Source organism: Podarcis muralis, chromosome 4, assembly GCF_964188315.1.
Source record: "Podarcis muralis chromosome 4, rPodMur119.hap1.1, whole genome shotgun sequence".
NCBI classification, from domain to species: domain Eukaryota; kingdom Metazoa; phylum Chordata; class Lepidosauria; order Squamata; family Lacertidae; genus Podarcis; species Podarcis muralis.
Window position 1 is genome coordinate 59,176,397 of NC_135658.1, and position 22,264 is coordinate 59,198,660.

At 42.0% G+C, this 22,264-nt stretch overlaps 1 long non-coding RNA gene across 1 annotated transcript; it reads left to right on the forward strand.

The window, feature by feature from the left end:
* Nucleotides 1-3,822: 3,822 nt before the first annotated feature.
* On the forward strand, nt 3,823-20,526 carry LOC144327382 (uncharacterized). Its single transcript, XR_013392467.1, has 3 exons — nt 3,823-4,104; nt 18,756-18,879; nt 19,932-20,526. It is a non-coding gene; the product is annotated as an uncharacterized LOC144327382 (long non-coding RNA).
* Nucleotides 20,527-22,264: the final 1,738 nt, after the last annotated feature.

The following is a 22,264-nucleotide window of genomic DNA, read 5'->3' on the forward strand; positions in this document are numbered from 1 at the left end:
TGAGCCCATTTTATCATGGCGGATTTAACTGTCTCGTCCTGAGTGTTCCACTTAAGCAGCAAGTTGTACATTCTCGAAAGTACCTTTATCTTTGGTTCTAACAGTTCTGTCTCTAATTTCGATTTTTCCACCTGGAATCCTATCTTTTTGTCCAGTTTAAAGATCTCTTGAATTTGAGCATAGTGAAACCAGTTTTGCACCTTATGTTTTACTTTTTCATAGCTCTGTAACCTCCAATTGTCGCCTATTTTTTCTAGCATTTCCCAATATTTCAACCAGCCGGTCTCCATATTGGGCTTTTTTCGGGCCTTGGCCTCCACTGGTGAAAGCCACCTCGGGGTCTTACTTTCCAATAAGTCTTTGTATTTTATCCAGACCATAAATATTGCTTTTCTGACAATATGGTTTTTAAATGTTTTATGAACCTTAACCTTGTCGTACCACAAATATGCATGCCACCCAAAAGCATTGTCAAACCCTTCTAGATCCAGGACATCGGTATTTTCTAAAAGCAGCCAATCTTTCAACCAGCAGAAGGCTGCAGCTTCATAGTATAGCCTTAAGTCTGGCAGGGCAAATCCCCCTCTTTCTTTTGCATCAGTTAGTATTTTGAATTTTATTCGGGGCTTTTTGCCCTGCCAAATGAACTTTGAAATGTCCTTCTGCCACTTACCAAAACATTCAGGTCTGTCCACAATCTGAAGGGCTTGAAACAAAAACAACATCTTTGGCAATACCTTCATTTTTACTGCTGCGATTCTGCCCAACAAGGAAAGTTTCAATCTTGACCAAATTTCTAGGTCTTTTTTAACTTCTAGCCAACTTTTTTCATAGTTATCCTTAAACAAATTCAAGTTTCTGGAAGACAAATTAATTCCCAGGTATTTCACTTTTTTAACCACAGATAATTCTGTTTCCTTCCGAAATTCATCTGTTTCTAAAGGTGTCAAGTTTTTAACCAGTACCTTGGTTTTTTGCTTATTCAACTTGAATCCCGCCACCCGACCAAACTCTTGGATCAATTCTAAAACTCTTTTTGTACTAGATTCTGGCTCCTGTAGTGTTAAAACCAAGTCATCTGCAAAGGCTTTCAATTTATATTGTTTCTCTCCGACCTGTATTCCTTTTATCATCCGGTCCTCCCTTATCATTTTCAAAAACACCTCCAGGACTGAGATAAATAAAAGAGGGGATAGGGGACACCCCTGTCGTGTTCCTTTTTGGATTTTAAGCTCCTCCGTCACCACATTGTTCACTATCAATTTAGCTTTTTGTTCTGAGTAAATTGCATCTATACCATTTTCGAACCCCTGTCCCACTCCCATCCCCTCCAAATTTCTCTTCATAAACTTCCAGGAGATATTATCAAAGGCTTTCTCCGCATCAATGAAAATTAACACTGCTTTTGTATTAATATTCGTTTGCAGGAGTTCCAAGATATCAACAATGTTCCTAGTATTGTCAAACAAATGTCTGCCTGGGAGAAAGCCTGCCTGATCTTTATGAATTACTTCATTTAGCACTCTTTTAAACCTACTTGCCAAAATGTCTGCAAAGATTTTATAATCCACATTTAGAAGAGAGATGGGACGGTAGTTCTTTAGTTGAGTCTTTTCAGCTTCCAATTTAGGAATCAATGTGATGAAGGCTTCTTTCCACGTTTCCGGTGTCTTCTTCCCCTCCATAATCTGGTTACAAACCTCCATTAATGGCTGTATCAAGTGGTCTTTTAAAGTCTTATAATACTTGGAGGAAAGTCCATCTGGGCCTGGAGATTTACCAAGTTGCATATTCTGAATGGCACTCTCCATTTCCTGTTGTGTTATTTGGTGGTTTAAAATTGTCCTCTTTTCTTGAGATAGTTTTGGTAATCCCTTAGCTTTTAGAAATTGTTCTATCTCAGTCATTTCCTGTGGCCCTTGCGTGTAAAGTCTTTTGAAGTATTTCTGGAAACACTTTCTTATTTCTTCCGGTTTCTGTATGTTTTTACCCTCCACCTCCAGATTGGTTACAAAGTTCAATTTTTGTCTCCTTTTCAACTGCCACGCTAGCAGTTTTCCACATTTATTAGCCGATTCAAAAGATCTTTGTTTCATTTGTTTGATTTTCCATTCCACTTCTTGATTTATTAATTTCGCATATTGTGCTTGGTGAAATTTAATTTCTCTGAGAATCTCCTTAGATTTTGGTTTTGATCTCAATTTTTCCTCTCCATCTCTTATCTTCTCTAATATCTTGTCCTTTTTTCCATTCCAGAGTTTTTTCTTAATCGTGTTCTGTTGTATCAGAAACCCTCTCATTACAGCTTTACTTGCGTCCCAGATTATTCTCTTTTCCACCGAGGTGTTCAAATTTATTTCAAAATAGTCCTTTAAAGCTTTTTGGGCCTTTTTAACAATCTCTTGGTCTCTTAGCAGAGTGTCGTTCATTCTCCATCTGAAGGAACCGGCTGGAGTAAGTCTCAGTTCCACTTTCAAGGCGTTATGGTCGGAGCAGGTTTTTGGGCAGATTTCCACTTTCTTGGTCCTAGGAGCCAGTCCTCTAGATGTCCAAATTTGGTCTATTCTTGACCATGACAAATGAACTTCGGAAAAAAATGTTCCTTCTTTACCTAGGGGGTTCTTTGTCCTCCAAATGTCAATCAAATCCATATTGTCAGTCAGTTCAAAAAAAGTTTTAGGTAGTCTGCCATCTTTGGTTAAATTTTGATTTTGCGACTTATCCATGTGAGTAGAGACCACCCCATTCATGTCTCCCATCAAAAAAACATTAGAGTAGTCCAGGAAGTCCAGCAGTGTCTCATGCAGCTTCTTGTAGAATTCTGATTTCCCTTCATTTGGAGCATAAATTCCCACTATTAGAAACTTTTCTCCTTGTGATTGTATTTCAATTGCCAAAATTCTTCCATGCTCATCTTTAAATAACAATTTCGGTGACAGGTTCTCCTTTGCGTAGATCACAACGCCTCTTTTCTTAACTTTATCTGATGAGATAAATTCTTGACCTAATCTTTTGTTAATTAATACTTTTCTGTGGAGCCTAGTCACATGAGTTTCCTGCAGCCAGATAATGTCCAATTTTTCTTTTTTCAATATATGAAAAATCTTCCTTCTTTTTTCCGGGGAATTCCCGCCATTAATATTCCAACTTAGAAGTTGCAGAGACATCCCGGATCAAATTAGGAGTCCTCTTGGGGTGTGTCTTCTTCGTTCAATCCCGGTGGCAAATCAGGTGTTGGTTCAGGTAGAAGTGCTGGTCCGGCTCCTGCTACCCCCTTCCGAAGGTCCTCTCCGTAGTCGTTCAAGAATTTTAATTGGTCTTCTGCAGATCTGATTTTTATTTTCCCCCCTTTGATTTAAGGATGCATACAAAGAACTTACCGTAAGTGGAGATGCTGAATGTGACAAACTCTCCTCTTACTGCTGTGAGAAAGTGTTATCTGCAATCCTTCTTCAGTAGCTTGGTAATTGTAAAAATATAGTGGGGTGGCTGCTTCTTCAGGAAGGATAAAAGGCTGCAGAAGGAAAGTGTGATCAGTGGCGTAGCGTGGGGGGTGCAGGGGGGGCCGGCCGCACCGGGCGCAACATCTGGGGTTAGGGCAAATCCACAGGTTAGGGGGCGCAAATCCACGGGTTAGGGGGCGCAAATCCACGGGTTAGAGGGTGCAAATTACTTGGCTTGCCCCGGGTGCTGACAACCCACGCTACGCCACTGAGTGTGATCGACCCTTAACAAAACGTTTTAAGTTTGAGAGTCACCCCCCTAAACCCAAGAAATTAATGAATGTCAGAAATTAGTTAATATTTAGGATAGGAAGGGAAAATGCAAGCCGCAGAACTATGCCAGACAAGGAGGCTCATGCAAACCAGCCTAACCAGGCATTGGCAATGCAAAAGAACCGTTCTTCCCCACAGCTCTGAGGACTGGACAAAGACAAGAGAAGTGGCAGGTTTCTAAGGGGTTGGGAGTGTGAGGTGACAGGAAAATGTGCATTTACAAAGACTCTGGTAAGAAGAGGGAGAACAAACGCCAGAACCAACATTGGCACAGTCCTATACATGCCTGCTCTGAAGTAAGCTCCCTTACGTCCAATGGAGCTTACAGGTAGGAATGTCAGAAATGGAACTGAAAATTGCTATGTGCTGACTCAAGGTGTTTTCTGCTTTGTTTTTGACATTTCCTTTATACTGAAATTGTGTAGTTAATGGTACTAGTTTTAGCTATAACGGGAAGCAAGATGAATCATGTAGGTTTTGAAGCTGAACTGTAGCAGAATGGACATAATGTTGGTTGTGACAAACACAGGATGGGATGGAAAAAGCTGTATCCTTACATCCTTACTCCTGTGTAAGTGAGCGTAGTATAGGAACCTACATTGTTCAATTACAAGTGTTAAATGTGATGCCCATTTGGGTTCCCATTCTGGCCTCTGACACTGGGAATTACTTACCTTTGCATTTCTCCATTTGGCTTTTTCTAACCTTATGTTTTAACTCTGCCACTAATGGAGTGTTTAGACCCTGGCACTGCATACATTAAGGGTCAGATTCTGTTCTGTTTGGTGTCAAAGACTAAACTCCCATTAACTTTGAAAGTGCAGGATTTGGAGAAGTCAATGATGTTTTTGCCATAGCTATTTTGCATTCCGTTTCAGCCTTGTCATTATTGATTTCCTGCATGAGAACAGAAATGCTGAATATAGAAAAGGGGCAGCGTCATTATTTCCATCTTGGGCAAAAATAGAGCACAGGAAATGAGTTATTTTAAAGCGGGCTGTGGAGGATGCCATGTTACAGTGATATGATTTGCTTTTCTACAGCCACATTAATATGATTTTATTTTTTTACACTTCTCCCTTCCTTTCCCTCTCTTAATGCACACCACAGAATCTTGTACATTTTTTTCTAATGCAATGTTTGACGGTTTCAGAATTGGATTTCTGATAATATGGCACTGAAACAGATTTTCCCAGTTCTATACTGCACTACATGCTAAAGCCCTTGAAGCTGGCAGCCAAGTTTTGCATGGTCCTCTCTGTAATCTGTGCACCACTGAGAGGACTCATTTAAGGCTTCCCCACCCAACAACGTTTTAGCTGCACAACCTTCTCTAATGTGGTGCTCCCTAGATGCTTTGGACTACAACTCCCATCAACATTTTGCCAGACCCGTTTTCATTTAGGCAGAAAGAAAGTGTGGCAATGTTTACACAAAAGCTATATGAACTTGTTCCTCTTTAATTACCTCCAAATATATTGCATTGCTTAGCAACGAGAGTGAAGTTAATCAGCATGACATTAAATATTGATATTTTACAAAAAATAAATGTCATCATAAATTTTAAGGAGATTCTCCAATACACTTGGCCTTTACTTAGAGCTGAACTAAGTTGGTTGAGCCGATTCCTGGCCAGTGTATCTTGCAATGATAATGTGCTGGGATATAGCGCAGTTCTGCTGCTATCAATGCTGTCAAGCTCTGAGACATGGCATTCAGTGCAACCATGCCTGTCATCGTCTCTCCAAGTTGGATTTCAACCAGTGACTTTGGCCATTAGCAGTTCCCTTATCTTCCCACACCTGTCGATGACACTTTTAAGCTTTCACCTCCTTTGGCTTCCTTGGAGACTTCGGCTGGATCTAGAGACGCATCAAAGAAGTGTTTCAGTTTAAAGCGTTGTACATTTAAACAGGGAAAACAGGTAGAGAAAAATGGGACTCCACATCACCTTATGGTGGCACAATGTTATACCACATATACAACGCACATCAATCACTTTTTCTTTACCAGGCTAGCTGAGTGCTTCTTTTGCACACTTAGGCAGCTACAGAAGTAAGATGTGTGATATCAGAGTAGCTGTTCGCTTCTATATCTGGTTCCTTCATTCTTTGGAAACTTTAGCAGCAGTTTCTATGTTTTCTGCTTGTATATTATTATTTCAACATGACAACAAATACATCTGTGTCTGGTCTATATTATTATTATTGCATGTGCCTTCTTTACCTTCTAAGAAATTGGTGCACGTTGCCTGATCATCATAGCCCCGTTTAGGCATTTAAAGACACAAAATAGAGATAATGAATGTTCTCAATTGTGCAGGGAGCCTACCCAGGTATGTGAAGTTTCCTGGAGTAAAGAAGCACACCCTTTAAAATTATAGAGGGCTACATAGCTAGATATTGTGATACGGCAGAGCAATGGCTCATCCTTGTCCTCTTATATGCATATCTCCGTCACATGTCCACTTCCCTGCTGTGACTCTCCTTTGCTAACAGCCAACATGGCTTGCCATGTGGATGCTTCTGATCTCATGGAACCTTTCCATTTCCTCACACTTTTGTGGTCCTTGAGGTGGCTGTTGCTAGCATGGAAACACAATGAGGAGACTATCACAGCAAGCTTCACCAGCTGGTGCTCTGGAGGCAATGTGATATGGGGATGAAGCAATATGTAGTCTTTATCCTTGACTAAGAGTTGCTTGCTCACTGGAAGGACAGATCCTGAAGCTGAGGCTCCAATACTTTGGCCACCTCATGAGAAGAGAAGACTCCCTGGAAAAGACCCTGATGTTGGGAAAGATGGAGGGCACAAGGAGAAGGGGACGACAGAGGACGAGATGGTTGGACAGTGTTCTTGAAGCTACCAACATGGGTTTGACCAAACTTCGGGAAGCAGAGGAAGACAGGAGTGCCTGGTGTGCTCTGGTCCATGGGGTCACGAAGAGTTGGACATGACTAAACAACAACAACAACAACAACAAGAGTTGCTTCTTTCCTGAACCACCCTAACTTCATCTTGCTTCCACTTTTTACCTTTCTTCTATCATGCCACTGCTACTCATTTGCTAATTCTGGTCTCTTTCTCCTCAACCATCTCTTATATACCTAATGTAGACAGACACAAACCTTGCCAAGAGGGCTTATTTTGACTTATATGATGCTGCTGCTGCTGCTGCTGCTGCTGTTTTAAAAAAGTGATAGGGGTGGCTCCCTCAGTGGATGAAGCCAGAGTTTAGAGAAGGGAGTTGGAAGCAATGAGAGCCAGAAGCTTAGTTTGGAGTTAGAGTTGCTGTGATGTGAACCAGAGGGAAAGAGGCAGAGCATGATGCTCAATGTCTGTTTGGATCCAAGGCTGCATGATGAGAGAAGCAGGACCCTCTTGGGGTGATTATGCTGTGAACTCCTCCACCATAGGCTCAGGTTGTATATATCTATAAATAAGCCATATATCATAAAGACACCACAGTCTCCATTGTGGCTCATTTTCAAAAGGAAACATGGACCCTGGGTAAGTGCCTGGAACCCCTGCAATTGCGCACCGCTCAGAGACTGGGGTGGCGTGTAGCAGTATAATGGCAAACATAGGTAGCACATTTCCTGCAAAAGAATAGCTGCCTGGAGGAAGTGCTGACATGTCAGTCTGCCAGCCATGAGTCCAATTAAATATGTGCCTTTGACAAGCTCCTTGTTTTCTGTGCCCCAGAGATGGTGCAATCGGCCATTTTGCAGGTCCAGTTTAACTTCCGTTGCTGAGCTACTCCTGCACAGAAACAATGGACTGGCAGAAATTACCGTACCATGAACAATTATCTTCCTTATCATCACACTTGCTAAATAAAGACTAGGGTGATATATCTATATATATCTATAGCTATATATATCAGTCATGCCACTGATAACCAGGAGTTTACATTCAGCTTTTGGAACTTTGCACTGTTTCATTTTGGATGGAAATATTGTGCTTGGTATCTGTCTCTAGAGCATCTGGCCATGTAAAATGGGAGCATCTGCGTCCTGCTTAGAAGGATCCTCTGCTGGGACAGCAGCTGGCTCTATCAAAAGCGGCGCTGTAGGGAAGCCTGCAGCATTGCTTCAGCCTTGCTCTTCCTAATGAGGATTCCTTTTCCCAGTTACATGGGCAAGATCTGGTGACTGCAGAATCAACAATGTCCCCCAATAGTTAAAATATAAATATAAATGGAATGCACTCCAGCTCATATTGCAGTTAATGGGAAACATCAATAGGCTTAAATAAGAATTGTATTAAATCCACAATGTGCATAGAATCCTGGGTTTTAAATCATAGTATTTGGAATAGGGACTCAGAGAATATGAGCTCTCTTTTACTTGCTGCTTAAATAAAAATGCTTTTTTAAAAAAGGGAGAGAGTGTGTGTGAGAGATGGGAGGACAAGAAAGGGCATTTCATCGGCAAAGATTGCATCACTCTCCCTCTGAAATTATATTACTGCCCAACACATACAGCAATAATTAAAAACCTGCCAGCATTTCCATTATGTATTCTGTTTTGGTGCATTTAATATCTCAGCTGCTTGAAATTTCACTGGGCTGATTCTGGGCAAACAAATTTTCATTCTGGATGCAGATCAAACTCTGAGTCACGTTTTATTCTGAAGCACAGGTCCTGCTTTAAATGTATGGATTAACAAAAAAACAAAACCAAAAAGAACATCCCTGTGAGGTAGGCAGATGACTGGCAACCAAGCAAGACTGAAAGAGACATCCAAAGCCACTGAGAATTAGAGGACGTCAATTTTGGTTTTTTCTCAGTTTCTCACTTTCCCTCTCTGGTTTATTACATGATTTCCAGTTCTAACCAGAATAGAGATGTGGACCTTAGAATATATGCTCTAAACACACAGCTCACAGGATCACATTTCCTGGCAATTAATGGTGTTTTGTATCTTGTTCATAGAAGAAGGATGGAAACAATCTTTCTTCTTCTTCTTCTTCTTCTTCTTCTTCTTCTTCTTCTTCTTCTTCTTCTTCTTCTTCTTCTTCTTCACCTTTTGTTTCCTACAGTTTCTGCCTCCTTTTCCCTTTCCCTCCCATTTTCCCTTCTCCTGCTTCTTTCTTTCACAACAGGCCATCTGGACACAAAGCCCTGAAAAACAAATAGGGAAGGGGCTGCACTTATATAACACAAAAGATACAGTAAGATGCTAAGGTCACATCCATATCATATATAAAGCACATTTAAAGCATCTGGCTTCGCCCAAAGAATTCTAGTGGAAACTGTCATTGAACCGCCATTACCAACTCCCTCAACAAACTACAGCTCCCAGGTTTCATTGGAGGAAAGCCATGTGCTCTAAATGTACGGCAAACATGTTTGCCATGTAAAAAGACCAGCATTCACTTGGTTTCCTTTCCTCCCTCTTCAACGTCTAGTTAGGGAAACATCACAAGAGGGAAGTTCTCACAGCCCCACACACCTGTTGAAAGGCTGTGTGAGGGGTGTGGGGCCACATAGGCCAGCCCCACCATTGACCCTAGTAGCAGCAGACTCCCTCCCATCACCTACATGTTTGGTTGGCATGTGGAGGGCCTCTGCAGTCTGCACATCAAGATATCCCTTGCGTAGGGGAGCCAGATGTGCATACGTCAGTACACATGTAGAGCCCCTTCACATGACAGCCACATGCAGAGATAACAAGTGTGGATATGTGAGCATGGCTGTGGTGCAGATGGTGGAACGGCTGGTTTGAGGCCCTGCAATCTGCCTCATGTAGGATTTTTTTTTGGGGGGGGGGGTCAAAGCAACGCTCCTGTCACACATTTCCCTGCTCTGGCTACCACTAGAGCAGAGGGGAGAGCAGGAAATGCAGCATGTAGTGACCTCACATCATGCTTTCCTAATGAAGTGTTAAGGGGAAACCAGATGTGCAACTGCCATTTTCCACAGCAAATGTGTGTTCACTAACAGTTTGAGCCTGAAAATATAGATTTTTTTTGGCTAGAAACCTTCACTTCCAAAACACAAAGCAAGCAGATTCATTTAAGAATTAGGCGTACATGCTAGGCAGGTTTTGCATTTGAGTTACAGACAGAAAGCCCATCCAGATCACCTGTTTATTGAGCATTCATTCGGATTTGTTGTGGGGAAAGTATATGGCAAGGAGCTTTCATGCTGCATTCTTTCCTGATTTGCTTGTGGGGTGTTTACATACCTTGCCGTTAGTCATTCAATCGTCCCACACATTGCAATGCATTCCTCCATTGCTTTCCAAATGCCAGAAAGTCTGATTCTTGAATTACTGTATTTTTCCATGTATAGGACTATACTTTCCCCCAAATTTTTTAAGTTTAAAATTGGGGGTCATCTTATACATGGAATGTTGCAATTATTTATTTCTTAATTTGGGGCTCAAAAAATAGGGGGCGTCTTATACACAGAAACGGGACGCAGGTGGCGCTGTGGGTAAAACCTCAGCACCTAGGACTTGCCGATCGCATGGTCGGTGGTTCGAATCCCCGCGGCGGGGTGCGCTCCCGTTGCTCGGTCCCAGCGCCTGCCAACCTAGCAGTTCGAAAGCACCCCCGGGTGCAAGTAGATAAATAGGGACCGCTTACTAGCGGGAAGGTAAACGGCGTTTCCGTGTGCGGCTCTGGCTCGCCAGAGCAGCTTCGTCACGCTGGCCACGTGACCCGGAAGTGTCTGCAGACAGCACTGGCTCCCGGCCTATAGAGTGAGATGAGCGCACAACCCTAGAGTCTGTCAAGACTGGCCCGTACGGGCAGGGGTACCTTTACCTTTATACACAGAAAAATATGGTCCTTAATTATAAAAATACTTATATACTGAAATGTATATAAATGTGTGTGTGTGTGTCTGTCTGTCTGTCTATCTATCTATCTATCTATCTATCTATCTATCTATCTATCTATCATGAAATGTCAGGAAGGTGTGCAACAATATGTATACAATAAAATACCATTTAAAAAAGCAGTACAAAACAGTTATAAAAGTGGATTTATTGGCTAGCCTTATAGAGCCCTTTAATCCACTTTAAATGTGCTAACCCAAAGTTCTGGTGTGTGCTTGAATCCCTCCTGCAAATCAATGACTGGGAAGGCACCCATAGGCTCCAAAAGTTGGGATGCAACAAGGTAGCACTGCCCTAGTTGCTGGGGGCGGGGCTGTGTGACCTCACCCCATAGCTGATCTGTAAAAAAAAGAAGAAAAGACCATTGATGAAGTCAAAGCCAAGTGATGCTCTCTAAATGTTCTACAATTATCATTATGAAGAATTACTAGTTATTTCAGTGTACATAAGATTATGCTAAACTCATGTTGACAATATTGAAAGTTATAGAACTAGCCAGTATGACAAATAGATTAAGAGATAAAGATGATAAGAGACTGAAAGAGGACTGGATATTATATGGAAAAATATTATAACAAGAAAATTATCATAACAGGTTGAAGAAACACTCAGCAGTATATGTTACAACATGAGACTATGTAAGGTAATGAGAATAATGTAGAAGAATAAGAAAACACAGTTAAAAAGGATAAGAGATAGGAAATCATGAAAAGAGTAGAAGGGAAGTAAAAGTAAAGACATATAGGAATTAAACAACTTGGAGGAATGTAGATATGTTACCATTATTATTACAGTGGTACCTCGGGTTACAGACACTTCAGGTTACAGACACTTCGGGTTACAGACTCTGCTAACCCAGAAATAGTACCTCGGGTTAAGAACTTTGCTTCAGGATGAGAACAGAAATCGCATGGCGGCGGCAGCGGGAGATCCCATTAGCTAAAGTGGTACCTCAGGTTAAGAACAGTTTCAGGTTAAGAACGGACCTCCAGAACAAATTAAGTTCTTAACCCGAGGTACCACTGTGTATGCTCATGTTTTATATATAGGTTATCGCCTTTATTTTTGTTTTAAGCACGAATGTAACAGAGTACGTATTGATGGCAAGATATAACAGAAAAGGAAATAAAAATATTATTAAAAATATTGAACACAATGGCTTATAGTTTTGTTAGTCGCTTATTAAATAAAGATGTAAAAATGCACGTGATATGTAGGTCATTATGTTCCCCTTCAACTTTAAAAACATTTCCAGGGCTCTGGATTATAGATATGAAATGTAAAAACAAAGCCTCTGCATATTACAGCATGGATGCTCATATCCTAAGCACTTTTTGCGCTGGAATAGTACATCTTAGGGCTAGAGCAGAGACTGACTTGAAGCCAAGTCCTTCTGTTAAACTGGCTTCCTCTGGTGCTCCCAGCTTCTCCTGCCAACTACACTGTACTTGACAAGATTTATTTCCAGGTTCTATCTATGAATAATGGCTGGCAGCAAATAGTGGGGCATATGGCAAAACACAGCCATTAATAGCAGAAAACAACATTTTCAAGTAATAATTACAAAGCTCTGCCTGAAACAAACTATCACTTGAGTTAGAAACTGCATCTGAACTGCTGCAGTTTAGGTCAGCCACTAGCTAACACTTTATGCTAGCCAAAAGTTCCTCACAAGAACAGTTTTAGAAAAATTAAGAAAAATTAAGAAATTTCACAAGTTTGTAAACTGTTTTCAGTTAGCAACATGAGCGATCTCAAGATGATCCCACAATTTTCCTTTTTAAGTCGTTCACAGCTCATGAGGTTCAGGACAGAGCGGATTAGCAATATATCTTCAGAAGGACTGCTGCCATATCCAAAGTGCAAGAAGCTCACATGAAATCAGCTGCAAAATTGGGATAAAGCAAAAATTACCATCCTATTGTCGGCATCATTCTGTATAACGGGAGTGGCTCAGGGCCCAACTACTGTGGGGTACTGGATTTTTAGAAGTATATATTGCATCAACATTGGGTGGCTGATAATTCATGGGATCAGAGCAGGTGTGGAGGGGGGATTCAACCGGCTGGAGTCCTGAGGGAAATTAGACTTCTAAATCTGGTATTTGCTTTGGGGAAAATTCCCCACTGGCACCTGTGTATATTTGGATATGCAAGAGTTGGGTAAATCTGAACACCTGTAATAGCTTACAAAAAAAGTCAAAACACACAGGCCACACAAATCCAGCACAGAGTTACTCATATTTACAGTTTTTCACGGTGCCTCCGAAGTAAGTCCTATTGTGTTCAGTGAATTTTTCTTTCCAGTAAGGGTCCTTGGGGCTGCAACTTTAACTCCACTAATTTCAGTGAGTCTAAGTATTCTTAACCAAAAAAATGGACTGTGGCCACAGTGTATAAACAACTGTATCAGTGGCTTCTCTGAGTAGTTTTTCTTACCCTGTTGTTTAGACTAACGTTGAAAATATTGCCATTTGCACAGCAAAGATGCTCAACAAAATATTTGTTAGGACTGCCATTCCCCTATTCTCAGTTATTTTAGGAATATTAACGACATGTGGTTTGGACTTAAGTTCCTAAGACCTGCATCTAATAATGCAATTAAAATGTCATTTGTGAAGGGGAATTTTACAAATGAAGTTAAAAGCACCTTGAAGATATATTATTATTTGACCTGTTACATAAGAGGATTATATCTCTGGCTGTTGCAGATAGGGACTCTTTGCCAATACAAAAATGATTGTTTTCCAATTAGCTTGTCTTGACAGAAGGGAAAAAGGCACATACTGCAGTCCCCCTGTTACCACTGAGACTCCCTGCTTCCTGAGTTAAGCTGAAGGCCCCGTTTTTACACTCCAAGTTCATTATCTTTTTCAATAGCTAAGAAATTGCTAAGTGTTGTTAGCCCACAGTCAATATGTGTGACTAAAAAGCAGAGGAGGCAACAATTATAGGGATATCTTCTGAAGGTCATTTTACAAAACGGCTCTTATTTGTGGCTAAGAGATACAAAACTATGGGAGATTAAAAACAATTTCTTTAAAGGCTAGGGCCTAGTCTTGAAACATGTGAATCAAGGCTGGCCCTATCATGAGACAAAGTGAGGCAGTAGCCTCAGGCAACAAATGTTGAGGTTCAGGGCGGGGACAGATCTGTGAGTGCCATATGGCTTGCCCTGACACCCCTAAGTCTGCCTGCTCCCCTCAAGTGCAGTGTATATATTGTTCTTTCACCAGCATTATTACTATTATTATTATTTATTCTGAAACAATATACAAACCAAAACATAACATCTTTTGAAATTTGCGCTTATCCAAATTTTGCAATGCAGTTCGCCAGTGAAGTAATATGTACCAAAAAAAATACACTATGGTAAAGTGTGCATATATTAGTGAAGATAATATCAAAATGTAGAAAATATAGAAATATAGATACTATAGAAAATGAATTATAATAGGGAAATGTGCAAAAATGTGTATACAGTATTAGGCAAAATTGCATATAAACATGTGTACCATAGAAGAAATCCATACAAAAATGCTGATGAATTTCCACGAGCACTTTAAAAATAAATAAATATATATAGCAACTTTAAAAATAAATAAATATATATAGCAATGTTGTGGGGGAGGAAGGGAAAGGAGAATGTTAGCCGCTTTGAGACTCCTGAAGGGGAGTGAAAGGCGGGATATCAAATCCAAACTCTTCTTCTTCTTCTTCTTCTGAGAACTGATTTTATCATTGGAAAAATGAGAAGCTGGGAGAAACGGATGCATTTGCCCATTCTCCCTCCTTGTCAGTCAGTGTTGCATACTCACTAAGCATGCTCAGGCCTCATTGCCCTGCGTGGGATAGTTTTCCTCTCCATTTCAATTAGTTTGATGAAGTGTAAAGAAAACTCTCACAGAGAACACTCACATCAGCAACTTTTCCAAACAAGAATGCTTAGGGTTCTTTAGGGGAACAGTGACAAAGCAAGCTGATCAAAAATCAGTATACAAGTTTGTAAATATGGATTTTCTGTGTCACGGACACAAAGTCTGTATGGAGTGGTTGTGCATGAATGGTGGATGATCTGGTTGCTGTGTGTGTGCGCGCGTGCGCTCGCATGCGCAAGACTTTTCTATTTTTTAAGGAATGGGATAGGCATCTGGATTGATTTGGACATCATGCAGGTTTAGTGTAAAGAAGCACTGGAGGGGGACAGTGTTCTCCAGCAACCAGATATCACACTGTCAGCATATTCCAATGGGCTTATTAGCAATTTTATTGTATTTAATTTGCAGCAAGGTAATTTAGTGTCAGGCAAAAGAGCCATCAGGATGAAAAACTGCATCAGAATTAAAAACCAATAATCAAACTTCCCATCTCAGTGAGCTCTTGCAGTGTAATGATGACGCGCAATTAGCAGGAGCCAGTCCTCCTGGCCATCCTACAAGAAAGAGCGCTTTATGGAATTGCATGTGTGTGGGAGCCAGTTGGTAGGCTTCTCCTCTGCTTCAAAGCCTAGGGAAATATGTAATGCTTGCCTTGTTTGTTTTCATTGTCAATCTCTCCCCCTTCCTCCCCCATACACTTTGGTTGGAATAACACTGAAATAGTCCCTGCTCAGGGCTTTTCCATGCTATAAAACTCTCTTCTTGCTTTCTAGCCACTGCTTTAATTTTCTTCAGCAGTTTGAGAAAGTAATTGGGGTCTAAAAAAGAGAGGGAGGGAGTTTCTTCTACTTTTGTTTTTATTCCAAGCCCAGGAAAAGCATCAGAAGGCCAGTGAGCCTGACATGATTGGGAAGGGTCTGTGCTGGAATAGGACAGCCAGGCTGCCACAATGGGACTCTGAGGGGCTAGCAGGAGACTTTTAAATCCAAAGAATACCTTGTCCTACCTGCAGCCTGTGCTGTGGCTTAAATTTGCACCCTGGCATATTTTCAAGATATGAAAGCCAGGTTGTTTGTAACTTTGCATAGCACAGACTCAGGATGGGAAGAAACTCGGTTCAGTTCTCATTTAAAGGCAGATGTATCAAATTTTCGCTTTCCAAAACAAGATGCGAACGGAAACGCAACCATCATTTGAAATTCACAACTATCTGAATGTTGGGATGCGCTTGGGATGCCAACAAAACAAGGCTTGCAAAAATGCATGTATTAGGTAAACGTGTGCATCAGAATGAATGTATTCATGAAAATATACAAAAAGCACTATATTAGGGTAAATTGCTTGCAAAAAGGTGTACATTGGTCAAAATAGCATGCAAAAATGTGTCTATTATTCACACTAAAACGATAAAAGAATTTTCATGCATTTTCATGAGAGTTTAATCCCCCCCCCCCGAATAAATTGCTGCAGAAGTGTGGAGAGCTGAATTTAATATTAGAAAAATGAGAAACTGGGAGAGCAAAAATTGGCAGCTGTATCCATTCCTAAAATGGGATGGGAAATAAGAAAGATGCTGGAACTCAGGTCAGATCTAGGGAGTTTTCTTTCTGACCAAGACTTGTTGCTAATCCCAGAAATCTGGGGAGGGGCTGCAGTTTTGTAGGGTTGAGGGAAGTGCACCCCGAACAGTCACAAAGCCAGTCTTTTTATAATACCTAACTTCATATCTTCAATAATAATAATAATAATAATAATAATAATAATTTATTTCTACCCACCCATCTGGCTGGGTTTCCCTTCTTCTAGAGGGTGAACCCTCTCAAATTAAGCTTGGATGTGGCTTTCTACAATAAAAGCAAAAGGCTTTGAGCATTCACAAATGCCTCTCTACAGGGGCGGAGGAAGGGGGGCAGGCCACGGCGGGTGTCACCACTGAGGGGGTGACAAAATGCCAGGTGGCACTGACTGCAGGGCCTGCAGTGCGCCTGAGGCACGCATCTCTCCTGGGAGAGACGCAGTGGCTCAAATGCAGGCAGGCTCCCTGCTGCCCAAACGGTCAGCCTGCTCCTCCCCCTCAGCTGTAGGGCGGTTGAGTGGGAGGAGGCAGGCAGACTCCTCGGAAACCCTGCGGAGCATCCTGTCCCGGCTTGCTCCGCCCCCGCAGGGCACACGCGCCACCCCAGGCCCCCAATCGGCTTGCTCTGCCGCTGCCTCTCTCTGCCCCATTCAGGTATCCAAAAGGCATTATCAGAGTTCATGGATACATTTAGGCCAGACAAAAACACCCCAAGGAGGATGCAGAGCAAGACTGATGTGGCCTGAGGTGTGTGTGCATAGCTGGGGAGGGTCCTGAGGGCCTAACAGAAAGGCATAAAGGGCCACAATGGGTCCCCAGACCTGAAGTTTGCCAGCCCTGACCAATATGGTTGCCATTCCTTCCTTGAAGTCTGTAGTTGCTTAGTCTCTGTCTTGTACTTAAAATGCACAGGAGCTGTTCATATGGTTCATTTTACCATTGAGATCCTTTGCTGCCTTTTCACTCTTGTGAGTTTATGATCAGGGTGTAGATCCTACAGCCCTTCAGATGTTGTTGGCTTGCAACTCCCCATCATGCCTGACTGCTGGTTGGGAGTTGGAGTCCTCATCCTTGCTCTCTGACAAGCCAATGTGCCTCTTCATGAATCTATTCTAAACAGGCTATATAAAGGGCGATTCAAGACATCTTTGCTCAGCCAGGACAAATTCCAACTGCTATTGTTGTTGTTGGGGATTTAGTGATAGCTTCATTGATGCACACTCCCAACTTGTGTCACTACTTCCTTGTTGCTGCAGATTTCTCAATTTCTGCAAATTGAGAAACAATTTGGTGGTGGAAAGGGGAACAATAAAAAGGACACAAACAATATGATTAGTTGGGGAAAAGAAGAAATCACACTTCTCAAGTGTTTTTCTCTCTTGGTACTTTGTATAAATTCTGTCAGTGGTGAACCCAGTGCTTTTTTTTCCTTAAAAAAATGTTTAGGGGTACTTTCATTTTCCTATTCATATTGAAATACTGCCCCTCAATGAGGTCAAACTTAGATTCACAAAATGTTTAGGGGTATGTGTACCCCTGCGTCCCTCCAGGAAAAAAGCACTGGGTGAACCTATAAGATTTACCGCTAACTTTTTTGCTAAGCCATGGAGTCCATTAGATGTCCTCAGTCAAGTCTTCATCCTAAGCTTCCTCATGTTGGCATGGTAAGAAGAAAAGAGCTAAGAATGTTGAAGTCCTTTCAACAGTCTAAAGTGGTATAAACGCTTGATGGAAATATTTAATTCAGTGGCTTAGCCCAGAATGTGAATATATGTTTTCCATCTTTTCTAATTTGGAAGGGAGCTTTGGCTTGTAAAATTTCATATATGATATACGACTGAAATTCTAAATATGATTGAATTAATTGCAACGATATTATTTTTTATTATTAATTTCATTTGCTAACCACTTTATTCCAAAGGAATGCCAAGGCAACTTACAGCTGAAAAACCACAGTGCATTGCAATATAAAAATTATATAAAATATTAAAACAGAAGAAAACTAAAACAGAAGAAAAAAGTGATCATGCACTAATTCCTAAACAATTATTTGAAAAAACTCCTTCCCCACAACATTCGGATGATGACCATTAAAATTAGCCAACTATAAAACAACCATCAAGCAGAAGCAGGAAAAATACAAAGTTAACAGAAAGTATAAAACCGAAAGTTAATAAAAGCAATTTTCTTTGAACAATCATATTGTAAATCAATATGTATTGTACTCGCTCACTGATAACATCATTCCTTTTATAAAAAAAACCCCACTCTGAAATATTTCATGCATGGCTATTGCCATGGAATAATTTTCCTTGAAAAATGAAAATAAAAGTCCCTTCTATTTTTGCATTGCATTAACGAAATTACAGTGGAAAGCTATGTTACTCTGAAAAGCGCAAGTTAACAGACCAAGAAACAGCTTTTTAAAACTAAAAATGATCGGTGTGCACTGAAATAATGTTACCTTGTTATGGCGCAACTACATAGAAATGTCTGGATGTAATTGGCTCCTTCAGACCTGGTGTATTATACATTCATGTCATTGAGGCATGTCTTTAGGTAGTATGTTATGACTTTAAAGACTTAATCCATTTGTCAAATGCTTGTACAAACTGTGGTGGTTAAAAGCACTTACCGTACGTTCATTGGAACCTTCCTGTTTTTCTCTGTTCTTAAGGCAATAATCCCTGTGTGTTCCAAGGCATGGCCTGAGGGCAGATGATGCAGCCACCTCTCCAAATTTAAAGTCCAAAGCCAGCACTCTGAATTGGAATGGACCTCGAGAAAAACAGGAAGCCCATGTAACTATCACAGAACAGGCGCAATATGACCCGAATGCCTATATTCCACTGGCATTCTCACTACGAAATCCTGTACCAATGGCCAAATGAGCACAAGGCAAAGAATGAATATTGGGGTTGCTTTGCTATCCGACAAGCCCTACACAGATCCACCTGACCCACATTGTCCGGCATGCCAAATTTGATCATATGACTGGATCGTTGGTAGGCAGAATTTAAAAACACCAGCAGGGCATGGTCTCCAACAGAAAAGCTGTACAGTGGTACCTTGGTTTACGAACTTAATCCTTTCTGGAAGCCTGTTCTTAAACCAAAGCGTTCTTAAACCAAGGCGTGCTTTCCTATAGCAGCGGGGGGCTCAATTTACACTCAACAGGAAGTGGGACATGTTCTGCTTCCAAGGCAAAGTTCACAAACCAAAACACCTACTTCCGGGTTTGCAGCATTCTTAATCCAAGTTGTTCATAAACTAAGCTGTTCTTAAACCAAGGTACCACTGTAATGCCTCAGAGGGCAACACTCTCTGTTGCCTGTGGCAGCTGCTTCCTGGTGAAATAGATACCATAAGCAGCACCTGCTACTCTGCACACCTCTGTTCAGAGCTCTTTGAGAGGGTTGCCATATAAAATGAGCCATTCTTCACCCCAGTGCTGTGGGAACCAAAGAACAGGCCGTCAACCAACAGGCAGCTCCCTGCACCGCCCTTTAGCCTCTAAGGTGTCCTAAGTACAAGCCAACTGGCTACAGACTAAACCCACAGCAACTATCTTGAAATGTTCACCCTCTTCTCAGAAACTGTTGTAAACAAACACGCTTGTCCAACATTCCAGGCACCCCTCCTCCTCTGATCCTTAGGAAGACAGATTCATACAAGGAGCTGTCGTCGCAAGTTAACGAAACGCTGATCTAGTTTAGAGTCCACAGCGGGCTGCTAAACCCAATTACAATTCGCTTTTTGTTGGGCCAAAGTGAATCGGGGCTCTGGGGAGCATTATGGGGGAGAAACATTTCCTTTGTTAATGAATCTAGCCCTTTGTTCCACTGGAATCTAGACGCTGACAACTCGGCTGCTTCCTGAGATACATCTTTGTTCCAAGCCCAGGTGCAGAAGATAAACAGTGACAGCCAGCTCTTCAAAAGATAACCCTCCACACAAGAAGAGATGCTTTATTTCTTACTTGACCAGTTGTTTCTGACTGACCAGAATAGGATGTTTTGCTGATATCAAGCATGCTCCTTTGGTGCATGTATATAAAAATATTATGGCAATTATATTTACATTGCATGGCATAATGAGTTGCGAACAAACCAGATTGGTGTTGGGATTAAACATAAATCTGTTATAGATTATGAAGGTGAAAATAAATAAATAAATCCCAACAGGCTTCATGTTAAAATGATGGTTGATATCACCCCCCCCCACTGCATCAGACCCCTGTTACATAAATTTTGAGATTAGAGATCTGACTGACCCTTGAATTGTACACAGGGTCCTGTGTGGGCATCAGGAGTTTAGTACATGTGACTTCCAGGATGGCTGAGCTTCGACCAACCTGAGCTGCATTTAAAATTTAATTCTCAAGTGTTGTTCTTTCCGTACTTGGCAGCAGGAACAATAAATTTGGACGTGGATTTTTTCACCCTGCAGCCTGTCCTGAATAATTGCAGAGCATTCTGGTTATTCTTTTGTTTTTGTTTTTGCAGAGAAGAAATGTAGGTATAGTCAGTGTCACAGATACAGGTGCGTATTGTAGAGTTGGAGAAGGTGCAGAAAAAGGGTGACCAAAATGTTTGGGGAGCTAAAGAAAATCCCCTTTAGGGAAAGATTACAATATTTTGGGGGCATTTTAGTGTTTAAAAATATTCAAGAAAGGGGTGGACAGGGTAGCATTTATAATTACCTACAGTGTGGCTAGAGAGCGGAATTTCTCCCGCTGCATTACAAAGGTACCTGCAAAGGTGACGTGAAGGCTGGCAATATTAACCCCGCTGTGTGGAGTCAGTCAGGTCATGTATCCACAGCAGGGACCAGAGGAGGAATGACCACTGGGAGGAGCACAGAGAGAAGGAACACCATGGTACACCCGTAGCAGCAAAACCGGATACCTTCCTCTTCCACAGCTGCAATAAAAGATGTCTCTTCCCAGTCAGTCTCTGCAGCCACAGCAGTCGCTGTAAGTCTCCAATGGTTTAACTTCACCCACAAAGGCACACTTTTCCACTGCCTCCCGAAACAGACAGATGCCAACCAAGTATAATAAGAACCCAATGAACAGTGGGAGATTCAGGACAGACGGAAGGAAGTATTTCACACAGCCTACATAGTTTAAGTATGGAATTGGCTTCCACAAGATGTGCTGACAGTCTGTAACATACAGGGGTGCTGACTTGGGCCCCAGGTTATGGGTGCCCAGTAGCAGGTGTGATGCAATGTGATGTCATGATGTCATGTTGCAGCAGAGGCACTTCTGAGGCCTCGTGGGGTCTTGGAAATTATGTCCAAGGCCTCACAAAACCTCCGACGCAACTTCCAGTTTCTACCAGAAGTTGTGTTCTGAGACCTGGCAGGGCCTCGGACGTCGCTTCTGAGACCACACAGGGTCTCGGAGGTCACGTCTGAGGCCTCGCGAGACCTCCGACGTGACTTCTGGTTTCTACTGGAAGTTGTGTTTGGAGGACTGGCAGGGCCTCTGATGTTGTCTGGGAGGTTGCGTCAAGGCTCCAATGCGACTTCCGGTAAAAACCGGAAGTCGCGTCAGAGCCCCGCATTGTAGGCGCCCTGGCACCCAGGGCCCCCTAGACATGGCACCTATAGTAACATAGGTAAAGGTACACCTGACCGTTAGGTCCAGTCGCGGACGACTCTGGGGTTGCACGCTCATCTCGCTCTATAGGTCTAAACCACAGAGCCTAGGGCTTGCTGATCAGAACGTCGGCGGTTCGAATCCCCGTGACAGGGTGAGCTCCCGTTGCTCGGTCTCTGCTCCTGCCCACCTAGCTGTTCCAAAGCACATCAAAGTGCAAGTAGATAAGTAGGTACCGCTCCGGCGGGAAGGTAAACAGCGTTTCCGTGCACTGTTCTTGCTTCACCAGAATAAGTTTAGTCACGCTGGCCACATGACCCGGAAGATGTTTGCGGACAAATGCTGGCTCCATAGATGACTTTAAAAGGGGATTAGACAAACTGATGGAGGATAAGACTATCCCAACATTGACTATCCCAGATGCAGGCTACCTCCAGGATCAGAGACAGCATGCCTCTGAATACCAATTGCTGAGGAAAGGGCTATTGTATTGAAATCCTGTTTGGTGTACTGGTTAGAATGTTGGACTAGAACCTAGGAGAGCAGAGTTCAAATCCCCCCTCAGCCAGAAACCTCACTAG